The following is a 23944-nucleotide window of genomic DNA, read 5'->3' on the forward strand; positions in this document are numbered from 1 at the left end:
AGAAAAATCATATATGAAACTCAACAATGAGAGGGCAGCAGGCCTGAAGGCCCCATTAGCAGCACCAGCATCTTGCCAGAGCTGTGGGTAGGATTTGACATGGAGGATAGGGGCACACTGCCAGGCAGCCCCATGGCCACCACCTACAGTGTCACCTGCCTACAGCCCATCCCACAGGGAAAAACCCTCTAACAGCGGCTAAACAACTGAAAGAGGGGAATAACAGAGCTAATAAATTTAGGAGCCATAGGACAAAAGGTCATCGGGTGGGCAGGGGGAAACAGAATAGGCCAACAGGCAGAGAGAAGCTTTCAACAGTAAATCTTCGTGCTTAGATGAAAGTATTCCCCAACAGAAATCCCGTATTCCAGAGTATTATTTAGCCCTGCCTGGGACAGCCCTGCTGGAGCAAGGGTGAGGATAACCAGAAAGTCCCCCACAGCCCCAAACCGTGCTGCTGCAGGCTGGGCGACGCACAGGACAGCGACAAACATTTTCCAGTGTCAACGTGGTTGGTAACGTATGGATAAAATGCTGTGTCCCATTTTCCAGCTCCAAGCGTTCCCCTACCTTCCTAATATCCTGTATCTGTAATTACTTAGTGAACCAAAATCACTCAGCTGTATCACTCAGCTCCCAGACATCCAAGGACTCCCCGCTCTCTCAGATCTTGCCCCAGCACTCATTCCTGGAAAGTATAAGCACAAACTCTACAGGTAAATGAGTCCAAGGAAGCAAAGAACTTCTTAACTCTAGAGCGTTCCCAAAAACTTAATACCTCCATGAGAGACCTTGCATTTCACATGGGTCAAAACTGCTTTGTGCCCAGGGGCCGAGGTGTTCTGGGTATGCAGAAAGTCACATCAGCAAGTTTGACGGCTCCTGTAAGCTCTTAAAACTTTTGTGTATCCACCGCCTAGCAAAACAGAAAGATACCAAACAGGAACCCAACCCAAAAAAAACCAAACAAACAGAGTCAAAAAGTCAACTCGTACAGGCTTAAAAAAAACAAACAAACAAATAAACAATCAAAACAAAGTTGGAGAATCCAACACTCGCTCGTTTCACCAGCGGAGCCAAACTGCACCTCGAGGTGCGCAGCCAGAGCAATTAGGAGTTTCTCCATCAACACCTCCTACTCCATAGCACTGCCTTCTCCCCAGAGCAGCCCCAGGGCGTGGAGAGCGCTCCTGAACAATGGCAGGAATAAGATGTGCCTGCTCAAAAGGGGAGGGCGAGAGAACGGGGTGGAAAAAAAAAAAACAAAACTGTATATATTTAAAAAAAAAAAAAAAAGCCCAGGGTGACGTAAGGGTGTGGGAAACTTTTACGTCCTTACCTGCCGGGGAAGGGTGGGCCTCTCCTGGCCTATAAAAAGCTGCCAGGGCTCTACCCTACGTGTGGTTGAGTACCGAGGGGCCCGCCCGGCGCAGGGCTGCAGCCGCGGGGGCGGCCCCGACCCCCGCCCGGGCCAGGTGCACCTGCGACCGGCAGCGCCGAGCCCCGGCCGCCCGGTGCGGTTGGGGAGGGGGCACACACACGGACCCCTGCCCGCGGGCAGCCCCCGCCCGGCGCATTCCGGGGAGGGGTGGAGGGGGGACGTGCAGCGGGGCCGCTGAAGTGCTGGGAAAGTTTCCCCCTCCCCCGCCCCACGCACCCGGGAGCTGCCCCCACCCGGCGGCCGAGCTCGCACCGGGCCGGGCCGTTCCCCGTTCCCCGCTCCCCGGCGCCCGGGGTGCCCGGGCGGAGGGAGGAGCCAGGAGCGGCCCCCCCCCGGACGGCCGGCAGCGCTCCCCGCCCCGGCCGGGGGCTCCAGCTGTTGCACAGCTGCCTCGGCGGGCGGAGATGGGGGGGTGGGGGGGCAGAGGAAGGGGGCAAGTTATTATCTGCAACAATACCTCGGGGGGAGGAGGCAGCGGAGCCGAGCGCGGCGGCGGCGGCAGGAGGCGGCGGGGGGAGGTGGGGCCGCGGGCGGGGCTGGGGCCGGGACCGCCCCACCGCGCCCGCCCCTCGGCCCCGCCGCCGGCCCCTTCCGCCCGCAGGGCCCGTTCCGTGCTCCGCGGTGGTGCTGCTGTGTGTCCCCTGGGCAGCCCCTCCCTGCTTCTGTACCCCGCATCCCCCCAGCCAGCCCCTCCCGCATCCCTCTCTCCGGTCCCTCCAGCGCCTTCCGCGCCCCTCTGCATCCCCCCGGCCCCGGCTGTCCTCCCTTCCGCATCCCTCTGTGCCCCACCCGGTTCTTACCTCCCGTCGGGCGAGGGTGGGGGTGGGGGCCGGGAGCCCCGAGCTCGGCGGGGCGCCCCCGAAACAAAAAGCGAAAGCGGCGGCCGCTGCCTCCCGCCCCGCCGGGCTGCTGCGCTCTGCCCGGGGCTGACGTCAAGGGCCCAAATTCCTGCCTTTCCCTGCAGGCAGATTTGTCCATGTAAGGGCTGGGGCCGGGGCCGGGGCGGCCTCACGGCGTGGGGCGGCAGCTACCGGTACCTCGCGGACTGAGGGGGACGGGGCTGGAGGCAGCCCCCACTCTGCCGGCATCCCCCTCCTGCCCTGTAACCCGGCGTGTTGGACCCAGGAACGGGCACACCGTGGCTCGCACTATTCAACTTTTCACGGAAAAGTTTTGTCCCGGGCTCCCTATGGGTTTTTTGTTTGGTTTTTTTGGGGTTTTTTTTTAGTGCTTTTCCAACCAACTTTTTCTCTCTTCTTCCCCAGCCAGGGTGCATAAAAAGGACGGTGCGGGGGGGGGGGGGGGCAGGGAGGTAAAAGATGCTCGGAGCTACAAAGGATCTGCCTGCTCCGAGATTCAAAACAAAAACCTGTCAAGCATACTAAGGAGTGGGGGAAGGGAAACTGTCTTTTCTGATGGCTGTTTGATTATCTTGTGGCTATTTATAAGGACTGCAATTAAAATAATTCGGATTTCGAGTGTGATTATTTTTATAATGGAATGTTACCTTTTAAGTAGCTGTTGGGTATTTGCATCCACCCTGTAGAGAAGGGGAAGGCAGAAGGGTTACACGGCTTCCAGGCTGTGGAGGGGAGAGCTGCCAAGCCTTACTCATTTGGAAAGAGATTTCTGGATGAGTTTTTAAGCACTTCGAATGTATTTCATTTTGACAATAAAGGGCTCTGCTGTGCGCTTTCAGAAGATGTTTACAATCTTATCCCATTACCAGCTTTAATGTCCACAGTCACTGCTTGACAGCCCCAGGAGGGAAAGTTTGCACGTAAGGACCCAAAAAAGGGCATTAAGTGCCTAAAAGACTTCAGAAGCTGGAGTACAGAGTTATGCTTCAGTCTCCCTTCCCCTTCTCTGGGGACACTCTGCCAGAGTGTCCAAAACAAGCAAGCGCGCTCCCAGATTGACCCGAGGACTCTGGCAGATCACAGACCCCAGGAGATACCACCCCACCGTGACTGGCACCCCTGCCTCGGCCCACCTCACAGCAGTATCCCAAATTCAGTCCTCAGTGCAAATCCCCTGTCTGTGGTTGATTTGCTGTGCACCAGCCCCCCGGAGCAGGGTGCTAAATTCCTCCCGGGGGATGGAGAGGGCTGCCGAGGCCAGATGCCATCTTAGAGGCACTGCAACTAAATCTGCGTGAGCCTGTCAGTCACAGCCACAGACGTTTTCTAAGCATTATGACTATGACTAGAAATACCCTAGCCCTGTCCTAGCCGCCTACCCTGTGTTTAAACCCCGCTGAGATCCAAAATCAAAGCAGAACAGTGCATGAGTCACCAGGGCCCCGTGCCGTAGATGTACCTAGAGTGCCGACAGCGCTCTGTGAACATGGCCTGTTGTGAAAGACACGGGCATGGCTGCTTTCTAAAGCGCCGGTGGATGAGACCGTAGCACCCGCACAAGCTGTGCAGCCACAGCCTTTGCCCAAGGCCCTGTAAACCTGGGTTCAGTTGCCTTCCTGGAGAACTTATAGTTCAAGCATCTCCTTTCAGCTGAGCTCTTTGACTACCAGGCTGCAAGGTCATGCTCCATCTTCATCATGCCCCGACGAAAACTCATGGTGGTATTTTCTGCCACAGGGGTCAGGCAGTCATCACGAGGGACTTCCTGGCATCAATGTCTGTCAGCCTCAGTGTGGTGGGGCTCTTGATGGAGTCCTGGTTTGTAATGCTCAGGAGAAGCAGATTTATAGGGGGATCATTGCCTGTTTTTTTTTCTTCTCTGTTCGATCTGTCTTACAAATCTGCAACAATTCTTGCGTTGTGTCAACTGGTATCAAGGGGAAGCATCTGAAAACTAAAAGAAACTGTTTGGCCCAAGATGAGAGACAAGTGTTCTCCATTTAGTATTTCAGACAAAACCAGTGGTCAAATATTTTCCTTGTCCTGTATCCAACCATTATTGCTTCTTTATCCATCAAGCTTATGCAATTTTCCAGTCATGTTAACAGAAGAGAGAATACTTTGCACATCCATAGCAGCCTTCTTTGAATGATCCCAAAAGTTTTAAGCTTTGAGCCTCCAGAATGTGAGATAGTAACTACTACCACCTCCATTTTGCAGGTAGATGAACTGTGACTAATCCTCTGCAGCACAGCAGCAGAAGTTTAATTCGCAGCCCATTACCCTTGTAACGCACTGTCCAGAATGGTCATTGCCTTGTCAAGCACAGCATGAATTTTATATTTTTTTTTCAGTTTCCTATCATGACCAATATCATACACTTTGGAAATGGAAGTAGAAAATTCAAGGTGTTGAGCCTGGCTGTGAAAATCTGCTCATTGCCTGGAAAGAATCAAAAATACTGGCATCGTGCAATCATTCCTTCGGTAATATCTACCGCACCCTGCACCATAGCAGCAAAATGAATTAAACAGCAAAAGGCTGAACAGCCTGACATTGCATAGGCCACTCAGAGGCAGTAATACAAGAGTCAGCCTGGGCCAATATTAATTCAAGGAAATGAAGTTTTTTAGTGGTTAAGGTGCATGGCTAGAAGCCTGGAAACCTGGCCTCTGTTCCTACTTTTCCTATGTTGTACAACTTTAGACCAGTCGGTTCACCTCCCCATGTCTGCTTTTCAGAGTCTGGGTCTCTGCTTTTTGGTGAGATTTCAGATGTAAAATCACCAAAAAAAAAAGGAAGGGAAGAGCCCTTGGGAAGCTATGGGAATTCATCCCTCAAGCCATTAAGCAGAAGCAGCATTGCCTAAGCCAGACTTGACGGAGGTTCACCTACCCTCCTCATAAGGATATCTAGAGGATCAATTCCACAGCTTCACAGTTAGAAAAACTTTCCTTATCTCTAACCCAAGTCATTTTTGCTGCAATTCAACTCTTAATCAGATGAAGTTGTGGGGATCTGACGTATTCCCTCACTAGCAACAATTCCAGAGCAACAGGAAAGTCGCCCACCTGGTGAACTAATCCTTCCGTGGGTAAAAGCCAGAGAGGCTGGAAAACACACTAAGCACGTGTTCTTGGGAGAGCTGCCACCTAATTTCCAGACAAAGATCAGATGCAATTAGCTTTAAATCAACTGGAGACTCGTCTGCCCCAAACCACAGCACTTTTCACCCACCACACTGTGAGGACACGCGTTCCCATCAAGACACAGGCTGCAACGTCACACTTGACCCTTCAGTCTCCAAAGGGCATTCCTGGAAGCACATGCAAAATCTGAGCTCACAGCAATAGCATTCCTGTGGCACTGGGGAAGGAATGAGGAAACACCAGTATGGATACTAGGCAGAACAGGAGAGAAAAGATTTGACCTGCAAGTCTGAATTCACATCCAGCCAGGGTGCATGTTCCTGATTTAGAGATACACACGTGCTTGCTGCCTGTCAGAAGGAATCTAGGAAGAGCAGTGGGCCAAGCTTTGTCATTCCCCATTTTGCAGGTATGTTTGCACCCAGACAGGAATGCAAGGCACAAACTGGGCAGGCACTAGTAAATCATTGATCACTGACAGTGATCGAATCTGCGCCAGAACCCTGAGGGAATCTTCACTGGTGAGAAACACAATTTCCAACAACCTCCCCAACTTTCCATTAGTATATCTGAGATAGTGACGATCATCAAACCACTCCGCATCTCTGTACACATCTTGGAGTTGCACGTGGTTCACCAGATGCTCAGCTTTACCTGGCAATTAGTCCTATACCATATCATTTTACCGTTGGCCACAGTGAGTTTTGGGTAGCTCAGGAAAATACAAATCTCCTTGCACCCATTTCAGGCTCAGCTCCCTGCTCTGCTCCGTCCACCATCCGGGCCGTAGCTGCCTGTACTGTACCTGTGTCATACTTGGAGGAAATTGTAAAGCTTTGAAAAACTGCTAAATCCCAATGCTGAAAAGTGCAATTGAGCAATGTGCCAGTGTAGCATACTTAATTTTAAGGACATACTTAAATCAAATTTGAGCCCAGAGAGATTTTAGCTTAGGTTTAAGCGTTCTGTTGAACAGGGGTGGATTTAAGGATTGAAGTGTTTTTGCTAGACTGAATCTTTGGTTAATGAGGAAGGAGGGTTGCTAGCACCTAGAAGAAAGAACTGCCTGGAGCTCTGCAGCCACAGGCAAGCCATAACTAGCACTACTCTGTTTTTCTAATCACATTTGTTTAAATTAGCAAATAGATTTGGTAAGGAAGTTGACAATTTCATTAAGAATCCTCATTCTCTGGGTCTCAGCTTAATAGGGGAAAAAAAGCAGGTTTATAGTATCTCATCAGAGTGATGTGATATAATTAAAGCAGAAGCCACTAGACTTTGTATTTTACACCATCTGGTATCTTGCACGATATCTCACTAATGGTGAATGTTTCATGGCCAGATTTTGGCACTGAAATCATGAGGGCTTTGTTTTACAGGAAGGGAATTGGTCAAATTCTTTATGGAGTCTACACTGGATAAACAAAGAAGTACCCCAATCTTAAAATAAATGTTTGCAGCAACAGATCTTTCAGGGGACACTTTTGCATAGGCTCTGACCTCCCTGTTGAGAATCAAAGCAAAAATATTGAATGTACGAAGCAGATGTCTTCTCCTAGTGACAGCAAGATGAGCAGAGACAGCTGGTTAGAACAACAACAACAAAAACACATCATCATTCCTGCTTTGGCTCCAGAAAATCTTGGACTTGTCAAGGAAGAAAGCTATGTATGTTAGAAGCCAAGAGAGAGACAAATATTATTGAATCTGGTAGCATTTTAGTGAATGTGCTGGAAATAACTTAAGTAGGAAGAAAAACTGGATGCGCTCCATTGTTTATTAAAAGAATGCCTCTTCTTATTTCCACAGGGACCTATAGCCCATATAGTCATTAACACATTTACAAGATGTATATTTTAAATATGTTGCCTCACTCATCAGTCTTGTAGGCTCTTCTTCTAAAGTAAATAGAGTTAGAGCATGTAAAAATGTGTACAGCCACATAAATATAATCTCTGCAAGCTAGAAATGCCAACTGTGAATTTCTCATGTAACTCCTTCAATCAGAGAAGATGGGTGTAGTACAGAGACAACCAGAGATCTGAAATACTAGGAAGGGAAGAGAAGAGAAAGTTAGATTCTCCCTGGTGAAAAATAGATCATTCAAAAAAAAAAAAAAACAAAACCAAAACAAAACCAACAACCAAAATTAAAATATTGAGAGCTATTCTGGATGAAAAACAGTCTGAGCTGTGGAGAACAACAGATCAGAGAGAAGTTGTTTGACAAGACTGCAAAATAAGCCACTGACCTTTTGGCCTCCCTGCTCAGAGGTAATACACTCTTTCTCTTGATGGTGTTCAAGTGAACAAAACTCAAACTCTCTGCTTGGCTCCTGGACAACTCTATTTCCCTGAGCTTTGGGAAGACTTGAGGGAAGAACTGCAGGATTGATGGGAAAAGTTTAAGAAATCAAAAGCTGTGCAGTTTGGCTAATGCCAAAGACGAGTCACTTGAGGTGGACATTCCAGAAGGAGAGACATGACCCAAATCCCATGCCATAAGATATTGCCCTGTGCAATAGCAAAGGTCTGGATTTGCTGGCTCAGGAGGTGTCTTCCATGGAGTGCTTCAAAATCCCCAGCCATCTCCTAGAGATGTCCTAAGTAGTTTAAAGCCTCAAAGAAGCAAAGAGTTTAAGATGGTATAAGAGATGAGAATTGAGGGGTGTGACCAATTTGACAGACCAGCTTGTAAACAGAAGACAATGAAGACAAAAGGAGAGGACATGGCTGCTGGATCTCCAGTTCTTGGCTCCCAGCTTTGCCCATTCTCAGCTATGTGATTAGGCAGTCTGCGTACCATCATTTTCTTTGTAGGAAACCAGGATTAAGACTCCTGCTCTGCAACAGAGGAGATGTGGGACCTTGGGAAAGTTGCAGACTGAGCTAAGCGGGAAACAGCTTCTACCATTTGCCAATATCTTGGAGAGTCTGGAACTTTTCCCATCTCTACTGTGACAAAAACAGGACTTCTCAACATTTTTGGAGGACTTTTCTCCCTTGTAACATAGGACAAAAAGCACACAATGAAAAACAAATCACAGTGCCAGAACTGACTGAGGATCAGGGCACCATTCTGCCTGCTTTAATTCCCCAACCTGCCAACTTCAGCTCCAAGACTTGACATGCAGTTCCCCAGCCACCCCAGGAATGACCATGCCATGGTGGAGGACCATTTTGGCCAGAAATTCCATGCTGAATCCAAGAAAACGTTTCCTAGAGTGTCTTGCTGAAATGGATACACTCCCACACACGCAACATGAAAGGAATCACATCTGACAAATAAACATTTTTTAATGAGAAACATTTATCCAACATGTTCCTCCCCAGTGACTCTGGAGTTTTGTGCTTTAGTGCGCTATCTATAAAAAGAGACAACAGCCCTTCCCAGCCCCTGGGAGAATACACTGGGATAATAAAGTGATGGATTCACTACCTCCATTAGTTACCCTAAGAGCTCTATATACCTTATAGCACGTAATTATAGACTGAGTCAAGAATTTTTACAGGCCCATTATAACCCACGTGCTTGACCTTGACCAACAGCATCTCTACCCACAGGCTGCTCCATCTGCTCCATTCTTCTGTGAGACAGGGGTGACGCAGAGCACCCCAGCAGCCCTGGGCTCAGCCATCCTCCCATGCACATTTCCTCACACTATCAGAAATTTGGATCACCAAGGAGCCAGCCCAGCCCTGCTGCCAGTGAGGTGACAGATCCCTGGCACTGGAGATGGGCTTGAGCTGCTCATGAGCTGCTTGCGGCTGGAGAGGAATGTCTGCAGAGAGCTAAACCAGATTGCTCATAGATCTCTTTCAAATTGCTCGCCTCTAATCTAGCAGACAATCTGAGAGTAAACGTGCACGGCGAGCACCATCTTCCCCCCCCCCCCAATTCGGCATAATGACCTGAAACATTGAGTTTGTGCACAGATATTAAGAGATGGCTGCACTGGAGAAACATTAAGATCTCGCTGGTGCCTTGGCAAATACATAAGATGTCAGAACCATGTATGTGTATCCTTTTCCCTCTTGCAGAACACGTCTACTTCAATTACTTGTTTGATGCTATAGACCCACCACAGCCACCGCAGCTGCAGGAGCGTGGTAGCGGTCTGAGCAAGGGCTGGCACTCCAAACTGAGCTTGTGAGCAAGAAGCAATACACTTACAAATACCTGTTCTGCACTGAGCTTTTAGAAATGGTCAAATGGCTTCAAAACCTGAGGAAAGCTGGCAATTTCGTATCCTCCGTATTTTTCAGGCCCACACCTACCACAGGGGAAAAGAGAAAAAGTTTTCAGTTGGTATTTGAATTACCCTGCCTACATTTCAGCCACACAGTTCCAGTGTTTGCTGAACTTCTGGAGGCCCGTCTCACATGTTCAACATCTCACCCTTCCTGAGCGTAGGCTGAAAAACGCCACTTTTCTCCACTGTTACATCAAAAGCTGGCTACACCCATGTGTCAGCTATTTACCACCCTCTGTTCCCTCCCTTTGGGCAGCTGACCAGGGATAATGACCTATATCCTTGAAGTATTTGTTTTATTTAGCATTACAGAGAAGGAGGCTTTAAGGCAACAAGCAACCTAAGAATATAACCGTTCCCACCCTATCTTATTATGATCAGAGAGATCAGCCTGCGTCTTCGCTTGTGGGAACACAGCAGAACCAGCCAGCTCAACTCTTTGAATGTCCAAGGCTTCATCTGGGCTCTTTCCTGCCCTGCCTTTGTCCTAAACAGACTGGTTCCAGCACCTTCCAATTAAGACCTTTCACTCATTCTTTACCTTCAGGTAGGAACAACAAGATAATCGGCCTTGCTTCAGCCATGTTGGCTCTCCTCCAGAGAGGGGGCAGCTCTGCACATGTGGTAGCAAGGGTGCTGTTGAAAAAGCTGAATGTCACAAGGAAGCATTTGAAAGTACCAGGACTTTGTGACAACCACCCAGGGCATTGCACCAGTTGACACTGTTGGTGTTGAACACCAATTGCAAGCTCACATCTGGGACTGGTACACACCCTGCATCAAGCCTCACTCCATGATGAGACAAGCAGGCAAATGAGAAAAATAGGGCCCTGGCCCCTTCCTGCGGTTGGATCATTATAATGGGTAAATATTTTCCTAGATAGAAAGCCAAGATAAAGCACTCCTGATGTCTGAACTGGAGTTCAAACAAGGCTCAAGGGCTATCCCTACCTTGCAGTTCTTTGTGTTGTGCTTCTACCAAATGAATGCCTTTTCCCCAAAAGACCTAGGAAATTAAATGTGAACTTGTTAAGTTTAAGTAAAGGTGAAGATGCAGATCTCTCAGAATAAATTTTTCATTGAATAGCAAGAACAGCATAATAACTGCAGCTCAGTTTTAGACTACAGTCAAATCGTTCACCAGTAACTATACAGAATGGATTTAGTAACAGGTACCAAGGGTTAATTCCCAGCGAACATTACAGCTCTACAGCACCCAGTCTAAATATTTACTGAGGAGTAGAGAAAAGTGTCTGAGTGGTAGAGGCAGAGTCCCTGAGTTTGGCTTAGTGAAGTCTCTTAATAAGAGGCTGTTGCTGCACAGAAAAATGATTGCAATTTAAAAAAAATAAAATGAAATCAGTGTTCTCCTGCTATGGCAAACAGTAATTAATCATCCTCTATTCCTTTTCTCTGCGTTATTTATGATTTTCCCACCTCTGCTCTATCCTCTCCCTTGGTGTTCCAATTTCACCCTGAGCTTTCTCAGGGTTTGAGGGCTTTTGTATCAGAGCAGCTGGTTTATAAGGTTGTCTTTGAGGAACAAGTCTGACTTAAATCTCACGTAATATCCAAGAATGTTCTCTGGTATTTGACCTCTTCGTGGCTGAGACAATATTCTTCAGACACAATAGCCTTGGTGTTTCAAAGCTGTAACCAGCACCTGTGGAGTTTTCAAACAAATAGGCTCAGCGTTCCTTGATGCACTCACTCTTCGTTACTGCTCCCATGTTTGATTGCTTTGTAATTATACTTGTAAAACGTGCGATGGGGTTACACATGGGGAAAAAAAACATAATTAAAAAAAAATCACGTTTCAGAATAGGAGGGGATTTATGGGAGCTGCAAGACAAAGAAAAACCCACCTTTCTTTCTTTCCTTATTGTTGTCTTTGGAAGGCAGCCACCAAAGTTTCCTTCTCAGTAATACAGGGATCTGTAAATAGAACAAAGAGCTTCCTCGCACCGAGGCCCATTATATAACCCCAGCACAGCCACGGTGTGTCTTCACAGGCAGTTCCCTTGAACTTTGCATCTCGCTCCTCCTGAGAACAGTCCTGCATGCCAGCTTGAACAGATGTGGTTTCCTTTAGGAAAGGTTTTCTGTTAGGGTCATTCTGACTTCCCTTTCAGAGCTTTCCAGCCTCATGTGCTCTTTACTCAAGGGATTACTGCGGTGGCCGCTAACGCCGTGTGCTACTGTTAAGCTTCTCCTCACCTGCTGGCTGAGCTGAATGAACGCTGAAATCTCTGTTCCACCAAAAAATCTGACATTTCATGTTTTCCTGAATCAAACCGGAAAGTTGCAATTTCCTTTGAACCCAAATTCTGAGAAACGTCATTTCAGAAAGAGCAAAATGGCCTTGCTGCAGCCTTTTGTTTGAGTGTTACCTACAGGTTTTTATATGAGACTTAAGCTAGCTTGAAATGCATCACGTTCTGAGTGATCCCAAATGCACCCCGGCAGCACCCACTGTTCCCGAAGACAACCAGGGAGCTCAGGAGTCTGCCGAGAGTGCTCTGCCAAAGAAATGGAGTAAGGAAACACATCTGGAGATGAGATGTGACACTGAGACTGATGCGGTTTTGTCTCACCTCTGGTATTGTCGCTGCTTCGATTCCAGCAGTGCATTTACATACTTAGAGCTTACAAGCATTTAAATTCTTATTTTTCAGCCACACTGAAAGCAAAGGCTTTTACTACGTCTCACTGAGCATATAACTCAAAGACAATAGGTTGTACAAGCCCGGCATGGTATTTCCAGCATATCAACTTGCAGTCAACAGCTTGATGTCCAAGTGGAGACCAGTGACGAGTGGCGTTCGGCAGGGGTCGGTATTGGAACCAGCCCTGTTTAACATCTTTGTCGGCGACATGGACAGTGCGATAGAGTACACCCTCAGCAAGTTCGCTGATGACACTAAGCTCTTTGGTGCAGTCAACACAATGGAGGGAAGAGATGCCATCCAGAGGGACCTTGACAGGCTGGAGAGGTTGGCCTGTCCGAACCTCATGAAGTTCAACCAGGCCAAATGCAAGGTCCTGCACGTGGTTCGTGACAATGCCAGACACAAATACAAGCTGGGCAGAGAATGGATCGTGAGAAGCCCTGAGGAGAAGGACTTGGGGGTGTTTATTGTTGAGAAGCTCAACATGAGCCAGCAGTGCACACTTGCAGCCCAGAATGCCAACTACATCCTGGACTGTATCAAAAGTAGCGTGACCAGCAGGTCGAGGGAGGGGATTCTGCCCCTCCACTCTGCTCTGGTGAGATCCCACCTGCAGTACTGCGTCCAGCTCTGGAGCCCCCAACATAAGAAGGATGTGGACCTGTTGGGGCGAGTCCAGAGGAGGGCCATGAAGATAATCAGATGGCTGGAGCACCTCTCCTGTGCGGACAGACTGAGAGAGTTGGGGCTGTTCAGTCTGGAGAAGGCTCCAGGGAGACCTTATAGCAACCTTCCAGTACCTAAGGGGGCCTACAAGAAAACCGGAGAGGAAATTTTGACAAGGGCATGTAGTGATACAATGAGAGGTAATGGCTTTAAACTGAAAGAGGGTAGGTTTAGATTAGACGTAATGAAGAAATTCTTTGCTGTGAGGGTGGTGAGGCACTGGCATAGGTTGCCCAGAGAAGCTGTGGATGCCCCATCCCTGGAAGTGTTCAAGGTCAGGCTGGATGGGGCTTTGAGTGACCTGGTTTGGTGGAAGGTGTCCCTGCCCAGGGCAGGGGTGTTGGAACTGGATGACCTTTAAAGGGCCCTTCCAACCCAAACCAATCTATGATACGATTCCATTGTATTAAATGATGCTGATTTGGAAAAGTGCAGCTTTAAGAAGTGTTAACTAAATCAGGGCAAAAGGCTGTGCAGACTCTCTTATTTAAGTATTGATAGAGCTGGTTTTTTCAGCTCAAATAGGTTAGAAAAGTCTTTTAAACGAACAAGAATAACAAATGCTACAGCTGATGAAGAACATCAAATGCAAAAGTTCACACTGGTTGAACTAAGCTGAGATAAGCTTGTGTGTAGGCAGCTCTGCTGCAGCAACAATATAGCAGGAAAAACAGCCCTACCCTGTGAACAAATGAGAAAAACAAAGCAAAGCAAACAATGGAGGAAAAGCTGTTGCTACTGGGCTGTCATGGAAAAAAAAAAAAAGAGAGAAAATAAAAAAAAAAAAAAAAGAGAAGAGTGAAAGAAACAGAAACATACTTCAAGACCAAAATCTCAACAGACTCAAAATCAGTGTAACTCCCACATTGCAACAGTTTGCAGGTCTAATAGACACAAAGCTATTCCTTCACTCGAAAACCAAACACAAAAGTCACGGAAACCCATCATGCCAATTCTGTGGCTGCTTTCCGGAGCAGAATCTCTTTAAATGTCAATGTTCCCTTTGTTCTGTGCACCCTTTGTAATGAGTCTATCATCTGTTTGGTAAAAGATCCAGTGAAATATGTAATAAGGTTATCTCACCATCTCTCTCTATTGTAAAGCCATATCTCCTCTTCCACTGATTAATTATTGTCTTCCATTTCCTGTGTCAGGTCTAAATTAGAAAATAGGAACTCAAGACTAACAAGCTTAACAACTTACCATTTATCAGCTGAGCTGTGGTAACTCTCCATGTTCTCCCTCTTAGCCCATAATAAACAAAACCAGTGTGACTTTGTGGTGCATAGGCTTGCACTCTATGCAATTTAGCTTAACCTCCTTTTATTGTCAGCTGAGCTGGCAGTGACAGTTACCATGGCTCAGCTGATGTTCAGTCCTTATATTGCAAGATTTTGCCTTAAAATTTTGGGAGCAGACCTCTATTGTTATAACTATCTGGAAAGCTACAATGATTTATGTGCTGTCAAAATTCACTAAAAAAAAAAAAAAAAGAAAAAAAAAGAAGGCACAATTACATTATTATCAGCCAATGCCCCTTGGTTTGCAGTTTTTTAAGCATGAACTGCTCAAACTTAGGATCAAGAAGCAAAGCAATCTGTTTCGGAAGTGCAAACAGGGAAAAGTTATATAAGTCTTCTAGCAATTTCAGGCAAATATATCACAGAAGCAGCATGCTTAGCCTTTTTACTGTGCATCTGTCTGAGGTTTGCAGTAAGATTTCACTGATATATGGTAAGAGTCAAAACTCTAATCTGTTTTAACTCTTTTTTATTGTCTCTGCAGCACTAACTTTGAAAAATGGCCTTGTCCCCAAAGAACTGCGCACAGTCCATGTAGGGAAGCTGTTAAAATAAATGTGTTACGTAAAAATATTGTAGAGGAACTCAGCTCTGAGGGTTTGGGAGCTGCAACATATAGATATAAAACAGAACAGCTGAAGTATGAGTGGAGGTCATACTCCAGGAGAGAAGAAGGAAAGTCCCCTCTCTGGAAGTTGTTGCACATGATCTCCGAAATCAACAATTCCTGCTCTTCTTTCTCAGGGCTGCAGCGTTTTAATAAATGACTCTTCTCGTGTTAACATCCTTTTGCCTTCCTCCTCGCTGACCTCAATATCCACCAAGCTGATTCATAAAGTTTCTTCTTTCACTGTATTTGAGTGCTTTCTGGAGACCTTATTTGTGCTGCTCTGCCTGCCAGACGTCTGGCTGATTTATAGAGACCAAGATACAGTGAGCGCTGTGTTGGCCGCTCTAGCTGAATATTGTATTTCCTACACACAGTGTTCCTATCTCTGCCCATGCTGTGGTCTGATTTCAGATAGTCTGCATGTTGTTTGAAGAGGAGAATGTACTTTCTGCCACTCAGAAAAGTTTCTGAGATCCTCAGGAGTAAAAATGTGCTTTTCCACCTGTCTTCCTTGCAAAGCAGCGATATCTGTCTAGACACTGGTAGGGGAAATTCAGGCAAGGCATAATGTGCAAATAAGAACATGATTCAGTAGTGGGAAAAACAGACAAATACCAAGTGCCTCAAAAGACTGAATCACGAACAAGACGGTGAAAAGATCTAAGAACGCAGAAGATGATGGAGGAGCTTGGCTTGGTGTTTGTCTGTTTATTCCAGCAGGATATGCAGATTCCACCCTTGTGACATCACTGCATCATCTCGCCTCATCACTGCCTCATGAGACAACCCCTCTCTGTAGCGCTGAGTCAGCATTATTGTGCGATCTCCTCTTGGCCATACAAGGTGGGGAGAAAGCTGTGACCCACCTCTCAAGAGGTCCCCAAAGAGATTAAAAAACTCATGGTCATCTCCTGAACACTCCTCCCAGGAATTAATATGGGCTCAGAAAATTTTTCTGTGAAGTGATGCCGTGCTATGAAGGAGATCCCACAGCAGATGGGAGCTAATATTGTGGGTTGAAATGAAGGACCAAGACACACCTGCACTTATCTCCTCAAGCTCCGAAAGAAGTTGCAAAGTACATTTTTCCAGTAGCCCACAGATACTGGCGATTCCGCCTGCTGCGCTCTTCTAAAGGCCTGGAGCTGAGAGAAGACTTCTCAAAGTATCACACTCAGCATGGAGTACTAACCCTCTGCTCCCCCAGCAAACAAAAGCTGTTTCCTATTTTGGCAAAAAAAAAACAAATGGAAAGGATCTAAAATATTCATACAAGGGTCAACTTACAAGAGGCAATGTAAAGAGTGGCTTTATGTTAGAAGAAATGCAGCCACATAAATATTGAAATACTGGGCCACTGCCTCTGCATCTGGTCTTAGGCAATCCCTGAGGCTTGAAACACAGCCATAAAAACATACCATGCTGTGCCTAAACGTGCAATTCTGTGTAACAGGGCCGGGAGGAAGAGCTCTTCCTGGAAGCTCCGGGTCCAGAGGCCAGCAGGCTCTTGTCACATTTGCACGTACCAGTCCCTTTTGTTGAAGGATGTAGGTCACAAGAGCGTAGGGAAGGCGGTTCTGAGTCACCTGGCTCTTGCACGTGTTGCCTACACGTTGTGCAAAGGTTTCTGAACTCAGCCTCCTTGCAAGACACACCCTTTGTTTGTTACTTTCTCTTAGGGCTTTTTCGCAACCCCATCCCCTGCCAACATAAACAAGGTTGCAACATCTTCCTCCAATCTGTCTTGCTCTGCTGCGCTCTAAATATCAACCCGAAGCATAGCCCTGTTCACTTGCTTAATTGGGCAAAATAGCTGCCATTGCAACCCCATCCTGACTCCCTTCAGGAGAAAGTTTCCTGGGAATGGTAAGTGACCGAACCTGCAAGTCGGTCTTAGTCACGTTGATACCAGGTACCAAAAGTCTTGCGCAGGTAGGACATGCAGTTGGCGTTGCTGAGCAGCCACCAAGCATCTGTAAGGCAGCAGGGAAGGTTAGGGAGAGTAATTATCAGGGATCACAATGTTTAATGGAAGTTGTTTCTGCAGTTGGGGTGCTTTCTGCTTCTATGTGCACCCTGTGCAGTGGGTACCCTGTGCATTGAGTGCAGGGGAGAGGAGATGCTGCCATTTGGGTGGCTTTTATTAGCTTGGGTGAAACAAATTGTGGGACCTGGTTCCATTCCTAACGATTAGGATAACTAGAGGAGATCCCCTCTCACTAAAGGGACACCACAACAAACACTCTGTGATGAGCACTGCAAGCAGGTAGGAGACACAGTCGCCCTGGAGACCCTCTTAACTCCCAAATCTTGTCCACACTAGAAAGTAGATGTGATGCACTGAACAGAGGATATCTAGCAAACCGTGGAAAATGGAAGGTTGCATGGTGCCTACATTCAGCCTCTCCACACAGCCGTTACTGCTGAGATTAGCACGGCTGCCCCAGGACTCCCTGCGTATGGTATTCAAGAGATGTTTGCATCTGTCCACGTTTTTGGCATGGCCTCCTGCTTCCTCAGATGGAGCTGTTCTGTGCATGGGATGGGACAGCATCCTGTTATGCTCTTACCTGATGGACACACTCTCCGTGCCAGACTGTCATTAGCCACCTGAGCCTCTGCCCAGCCAGGCATGCTAGAAGCCAGGCTGTGGGCGGTGCTGCTCACCAGCTGGAAGCAGTTGTTTTTATCAGCAGCCTTGATCATGGGGATTTTCTCATATTTCATTCTCTAGCTCTCCTTCAGCCTTGGATTTGCATAAGATCCTGGGTTAGGACTAATCTGATCGCAGGGTGAGAACATTGTATCAGGCCCTGCAAATCCTTCATCCCAAACTGGCTCTTGACTGGGTGTGTTGGTACTGGAAACAGAACTGTGCAGGGACAACTGGTGGCTTGAGTTTTCCTTAGTATTAGGAGGTGGCTTGCTTTGCATCTCATTTAAACTCCTGCGCAATGTGCTGGATTGCAGCGGCAACTCCCAGTCAAGTCTCTGTTTACAGCCCTTGTTGCCACAGTAGCCAGGTGCTTTCCATGTTCACTCCTGGTTACTGAATGAGAAGCATGTCCAGCCCCCAGGGCTTGCCAACAGCTATTGACTAATAAGACCACATTGTCCTTGGTGACAGAAGGTAGCATCTTGCTTTATCTATACCTTCCCTGGTAGGTAGCAGCAGTGGAGAAACAGAGATGTCTCACTGCACTGGTAAGATTATGAATCCAAGTCTCTCTCTAGGCATGCTGGTGGATGCCCCTGGTTGTAAATAAGTACATGGTCATTCAGTCCAAAGAGTTAAAGATAACAGGTTGCAGTAGTAGCCATGACACTTTCTGAGGCGTTGTTCACTATGGACAGGTGTCTGATAGAGTTTTCTAGGTCCCACTGGATTAAATCCATGTACATGTTTGGGGAAGTGGGGGTGATCATCCAGACAGGGTTCAGAACTACTCTCAGGGTTTTCCCTGGGTAAAATGACAGAACAGTTAAGCCAAGAAGATGGTCCGAGCTCTTTCCTTGCTGAGAGCCAGATTCACTTGCTTCAAGAACAATTTGGCTTCCTGACCTGGAGCTGTTTTTATAAAGTATAGTCATAGGTATGTACTATTGCAGGGTGTAATGTGAACATGAGGTTATGAATGGCACTAGGGTACAGCCTGCCCCATGCCCCCAGATCCCTCAAGACAGTGCTGATCTACTGTAATACGTCAATTACCTTGCTGCAATATAAAAGGATATACTTCTGGCTAAAAATTGCATGCTCCACTTGCCAACTAGATGGAATCTAGAGCCATCTCTGTCACTGCAGCGTCCCATGCCCTTCAAGCCAAATACTAACAAATTCTGAAACTGAAGACAGAAGAATAACCAGCGGAATGGTGCTGATTAGGTCAGAGATGCTTGTATGTGCAAGGAAATCACCCATCCACTCCCATGAACCATCCTCCAGCTGACAGCTGGACCAAATGGGTACGTCCTTGGCAGTTCAGTCACTGCTGTCCCATCATCTGGAAATGTCATTATTTCAGACATTATAGTGTAAGTAGGCTCAACGAACATGTCATATCCTGAAACTAAGTGTGCAATTGTAGTGATGAGCGAAAACTTCAGTGCTTTGTTTTGTATCAGCAGCGCTCAAGAGCCAGGAATTCCTGCTTAGAGCAGAAGTGAAATGCCCTGTACTTTGCCCAGTGCCAAGGGACACAGTTGCTCTGCCTCACACCAAAATGTCCATTCCCCAACACCATACTTACTGAAATGATAGGAAAAGAGAAAAAAAAAAATCTGCAGGGTTTTTTCTTTTTAAACTTTACCTTTTACTCTTAAGACCAGAAATCTTGTGATTGTGGTAGGAGCTTCCCCACCTTGCTACTTAGAGTAGCTTTCTGTATATGCTTTCAGTAGGGGATTTTACTCCACTGAGAAGGTTTCTGTTTTGTTTGAGGAAGTTTTTGTGCTGATGACAATTTTGCCTCATGCCAAACCTCCACGCGAACACCTCAGTTACACAGCTGCAGCCCCACCTTTCTCTGGAAAAAACACTGAGAGCATTCCTCCCCCTCGCAGACAAGGAGAGGAGAGCTCTTTGCCCAGAACAACAGAGGAGCCTGGCTTTCCTGGTAACAAATACCTATCCATATAGTAACCCAAAGGAGAAGACATGTTGGTGACAAATCTTTTCCTTTTTTTTTTTCGTTCTTCTCCGGGGACGGGCATTGTTTCCTACCTGAATTCCGATTCCCTACCAAACAGGGTGGGTTTTTTTCTTCTTTCTTTTTTGTTTTCTGAAAAAGTTATCACCATGTAAAGGGCATTAAGCTGCTGTTGAACCCAGATGATGGTGGGAGGATGGCATTTTGCTGTTCCTTCTGCAAAACTAGTTCATGGAGTTGTGTCCTGAGTTGTTGGCAATACGTTGTGTACCCTGAGTTGGCTCAGTGTAGCGAGCCTGCCCCACACCACAGTCTTGTACCACTAAGCAAATGAATTAAATTAAGAAAAAGAGTTTGACAGTTTGATGGCTACAGTGAAATCACTGTACATGATGATAAATAAATAAAGAATATTTATCAGTGCCTTCCCTCTGAGAATCAGACTAACAGTAATTAAACTTTTCTAAACATCATTTATAAAGTCATCTATATTTAGGTAAACTGAGTCATAGAGATTTTTCTGTTGGCAACAATATAAGACAAAGCCAAGAGTCTCAACTCTTGTTCCTTACTTCAGACTTATAGATGCCAACCTTCCTTTTCCATGAAGACAAAAAGAGAAGTTGGCTCTAGAAAATATAGTCAATGTTTACATTTTATCGAACCACTAGACATTGCTGTTGGCCACAACATGACAACAGTGCGGCAAAGAGAGCCTTTCATTTGCCTGTGCTTGGCAGAAAGTGTCATTCTTTGGTTACTCAGCTGAAGTTGACAAGTTGCCCAGTATTTTTATTATCGGGTTGTCAACTCAATCTCACTACTGCCCTCTTAATTTATTATTTTGCATTTCAAAATCACAGGTGTGACTCATTGCACAGCCAGAGGTTATAATGAAGTATCCTACTCATCTTTTAGCTTACCCTTTGTTCAAGACAATGTAGATTGCAGAAAGTTTCTGAGGAGGTAAGAGGATTGCAAAAGAGCCGAAGACTCCTCTTTTATCTAACCAATGTGTGGGCAGTGAAACTACCTGATATGAAACCAGCTGGGTGCAAAGGTGGGCATGGATGTTCATTTGTCATTATGGTGAGGGTTGAAACTCGGAAGATAGAACAGCTGTAATTGAAGACAAGCACTCACGCTTAAATCATCTGACCCTGAGGATGAGGCCAAAGAGGGAATCCTAGGATAACACACTTTGCTCAACATTTCCTCTACACTTTAGTTTCCAGCAGGACAGAAGATGAAAACCAAGCAGCCAGTTCCTTTTCAATTAAAAAGTCTTATTGTCTGCATCTTATGATTTAAATTGGGGACTGACTCTAAGTACAGGGTTTTGAGGTATTAGTTCTGCCAGCATTGTGCAAATAAGAATCTTGTTGCATTAGAGTTTTTGAACTACAAAAATACGTTTCTTACCATAAAATAATGCATCATCTGGATTTCTCCTAGGAGCAACTGAGACAGGGTGCTGGGGAAAAGGAAGATGGAGCACAGTTCTATTGGAAACAGCGCCTTGTTGCTGACTATGAAAATTATGTGGAAATCATGGGATGAATTAAGGATTTGTCTGTGTGGGAAATGGATGTGAATGCTTCCTGTTATCAAGAGCTCATGCTAAGGGGGAAAGATGCATGTCCTATTGCTGGTCAGAGCACCCTGGAGCAGCGACAGGCAGGGGCAGAGTTATTGGGACACTTGGGTTTTTAAAGCTGCAACATGGAGCTGTGGCAATGCCAAAAGTGCACCTAGTTCACTCTGTCTTACTGCAGAGGGGGTGGAATTGTGACTCAAAGGCTGTCCAGCGGCAACAGAGAAAACTACACCAAGAGCACTTGTTCAGCTCTGCCATATCCAATTTTTGTCAAGTATAGAATAATAGCTATCCAGCGAGCTGGGACATGCTTTACCAGCATCAATAGAGTTGTGCTTCAGAGCATCCCTCGAGGTAGCAGAGAATTATCCCCATTTTATAAATGAAGTAACTCAGGCACAGGGATTAAAGCCAAAATGTTCCAACCTGGCTGCCTACTGCTAAGTACCTACACCCATATTTACGCAACTCGTGGCCTGATTTTCAGAAGGGCAGGGCAATGAAAATTTTGGCCTGAGGGATTTGTTCACACACAGTTTACTGGTTACAAAGCCTGGGATGGAAGCCTGGTCTCTGCTACCTGTCTTACGCCTTAACCACTAAAAACATCCTTTCTGCCACTAGCTGACAGTTGGCAATGGCTCCTGCTGTCCCCGTTCAGCACACGGGAGCTCGGAATGAGCAATGCAGACTGGCTGTCTACGTGATCACAGCTAGAGGCTTTTAAAGAACAGCAGCAGGAGTAAAAGCCTTGCAATTTCTTTGCTTCCCTCACAGCTCTTCAGATCCCAGGCAGCTTAGAATCATAGATCATAGAATGGTTAGGGTTGGAAGGGACCTTCAAAGGTCATCTAGTCCAACCCCCCTGCAAGGAGCAGGGACATCCCTGACTAGGTCAGGTTGCTCAGAGCCTCATCCAGCCTGGCCTTGAACGTTTCCAGAGATGGGGCCTCCACCACCTTTCTGGGCAACCTGTTCCAGTGTTCTATAACTCGCATCGTAAAAAATTTTTTCCTAATTTCTAATCTAAATCTACCCCCCTCTATTTTAAAACCATTACTTGATTCAAGCTTTACTTGATTTGCAGCGCTTTGCTAAGCCAGTAACTCTGGTGCACAAATCCCCATTCTGCCTCACACACGGCATCCTCCTCCTCTCCTGTCCCCACACCACATCTTGCTCTGAGCACTTCAACTGGCAGGACACAGGTCCAGTGCAGAACCAGTAACAGATCAGTAGGAGACGGGGGAAAACCAGACACGTGGATATCTGAACTGCTTAAAAACACAAGCACCAGGAGTGAGTTAATCCCAGTGCCCCTTCACCTCTCTCCTGCACTCTCTTTCTGGGCCTTAACTGAGCTTTAGAATGTGTTCTGGTTTATGGGAAACCCTTGAGAAGCAAGAAAATTCAGGAAAAAGATTTCCATAGCAGCAATCCGGGAGGCAGAGCACTTGCTGGCTGGCTATAATCAAGCTTTGCAAGTGTCCCTACTAAAATCTTCCCTGCTAGGGGGTAATGTGATGCTTGTCTTAGCTCATTAGAGAGCCTTGCTGTCTTGAGACATCTACTTGAAAAATAATGCTGGTGGTTGGTTGCTACCTGAGGGAAAGAGGACAAAGGATCTTGACTGTCTGTGGGACAATCACTGCTCAGGTCACCTCAAGCCTGACCTGCAATACCAAGTGCATACTGCAAATCCACTGCTGTGAGCCCATGTGCCTTGTCTCATCTGCCATGGAGTCCCAGCCACCTCTGACCTCTTCTTTCCCTTCCCTGAGGCCATGTCCTGCTGATGGAGCTCCTGCTCAGCTGCTCAGTAACATCCCCCCACCCAGAAGGAGGACAGGCAAGAGGAGGTGACAACCTTCAGCAAAGGTTAAGGCTGGAAAAGAAGGAAGCGTCAGCTCAATCAGGTCAGCTCAGTCAGCAGCCAGCTGCTTCTGTAATCTCTCTGCCCCAGGTCCCCACACTGTTCTGCCTGTGTGCTGGATGCTATTGTACGAACGGCATCCCCTTCACCCTGTCCCCATGGCACCGCCAGCCTGCAGCATCCAGGGAGGGAGATGAGGAAAAGGGGTAAGGAGGAAGCAGCTGATCATTAAAACCTCCCAGAACTGTTTCCAGCCCTTACCTTTTAAGTGCTTGTTGGGAATATTGACTTTGAGATAGACCTTACTCCTACTGAAGTTCAGAAGCCCAGACTTGGCCCCTCCTGATTTCTTCAGAAGAAGTATGAGAGCCAGATCTGAACCAATTCTTGTACTCCAGCTCAGCCCCATATTCCCAGCAGACCCAGAAGTTTTGACGGTGAAACTGCCCCAGTTCCTTCTGCCCAGGTCAGAGGTGCCTTTTCTGGGATAGAAGCAACTGAGTCTTGCCAATCTGTCAGCAATCAGGAGGGCGCCAAGGAACACATGCCTCCTATACTATAAAAGTTGGTGCTGCACTTTATATGGGAGCCAGTGCATTATTCCACAGTGAAAACAAACCCCATTCTTCTCTGCCAGATAAACACACTTGATCCTGTAAAGAGCGGCATTTTTGACTGTTCAGCAGCAGCCAAACTCACGATGGGAAAAATAACAGGTGTTTGTCAGGCACTCCTTGTTTATTCACAGCGCTTAAAATAATTGCTTAAAAAAATCCAACAGAGATTTAATTTTCTATGCTCCCAGACTTAAAAAACA

At 46.7% G+C, this 23944-nt stretch overlaps 1 protein-coding gene across 2 annotated transcripts in view; it reads right to left on the minus strand.

The window, feature by feature from the left end:
* Positions 1–1946, minus strand: part of LPP (LIM domain containing preferred translocation partner in lipoma) — a 330469-nt gene extending 328523 nt beyond the window's left edge. For both annotated transcript variants that reach the window (XM_086754441.1, XM_086754442.1), the window contains exon 1: positions 1899–1946. The gene's annotated coding sequence lies outside the window, so the exon portion shown is untranslated. The remainder of the gene's footprint in view (positions 1–1898) is intronic.
* Positions 1947–23944: the final 21998 nt, after the last annotated feature.

Source organism: Chlamydotis macqueenii, chromosome 9 (assembly GCF_036417535.1).
Source record: "Chlamydotis macqueenii isolate bChlMac1 chromosome 9, bChlMac1.mat, whole genome shotgun sequence".
Classification (NCBI taxonomy): domain Eukaryota; kingdom Metazoa; phylum Chordata; class Aves; order Otidiformes; family Otididae; genus Chlamydotis; species Chlamydotis macqueenii.